Below are 901 nucleotides of genomic sequence, written 5' to 3'. Positions count from 1 at the left end.
TTTACCAGCATGCTAGGGCATTGTGGTTGGGGACAGAGGAAAGGATTTACCAGCTTGCTAGGGCATTGTGGTTGGGGATAGAGGAAATGATTTACCAGCATGCTTGGGCATTGTGGTTGGAGATAGAGGAAAGGATTTACCAGCATGCTAGGGCGTTGTGGATGGAATAGAGGAAAGGATTTACCAGCATGCTGTGGTTGGGGACAGAGGAAATAATTTACCAGCATGCTGTGGTTGGGGACAGAGGAAAGGATTTACCAGCATGCTGTGGTTGGGGATAGAGGAAAGGATTTACCAGCATGCTAGGACATTGTGGTTGGGGATAGAGGAAAGGATTTACCAGCATGCTAGGGCATTGTGGTTGGAGATAGAGGAAAGGGTTTACCAGCATGCTAGGGCATTGTGGTTGGAGATAGAGGAAAGGTGGTCCTGTGTAGCTCAGTTGGTAGAGCATGGCGCTTGTAACGCCAGGATACTGGGTTCGATCCCCGGGACCACCCATACGTAGAATGTATGCACACATGACTGTAAGTCGCTTTGGATAAAAGCGTCTGCTAAATGGCATATATTATTATATTATTATTATTATATTAACCAGCATGCTAGGACATTGTTGTTGGGGATAGAGGAAAGGATTTACCAGCATGCTAGGGCATTGTGGTTGGGGATAGAGGAAAGGATTTACCAGCATGCTGGGGCATTGTGGTAGGGGATAGAGGAAAGGATTTACCAGCATGCTAGGGCATTGTGGTAGGGGATAGAGGAAAGGATTTACCAGCATGCCAGGGCATTGTGGTTGGAGATAGAGGAAAGGGTTTACCAGCATGCTAGGGCATTGTGGTTGGAGATAGAGGAAAGGCTAACCAGCATGCTAGGGCATTGTGGTTGGAGATAGAGGAAA

At 47.3% G+C, this 901-nt stretch overlaps 1 non-coding gene across 1 annotated transcript; it reads left to right on the top strand.

Moving 5' to 3' along the window:
- The first annotated feature begins 422 nt into the window (after positions 1-422).
- trnat-ugu lies at positions 423-500 on the top strand. Its single transcript has one exon. It is a non-coding gene; the product is annotated as a tRNA-Thr (tRNA).
- The last annotated feature ends 401 nt before the right edge of the window (positions 501-901 follow it).

Source organism: Oncorhynchus gorbuscha, unplaced genomic scaffold (assembly GCF_021184085.1).
Source record: "Oncorhynchus gorbuscha isolate QuinsamMale2020 ecotype Even-year unplaced genomic scaffold, OgorEven_v1.0 Un_scaffold_4358, whole genome shotgun sequence".
Lineage (NCBI taxonomy): Eukaryota > Metazoa > Chordata > Actinopteri > Salmoniformes > Salmonidae > Oncorhynchus > Oncorhynchus gorbuscha.
This window is presented reverse-complemented; position numbering and strand designations above follow the sequence as displayed.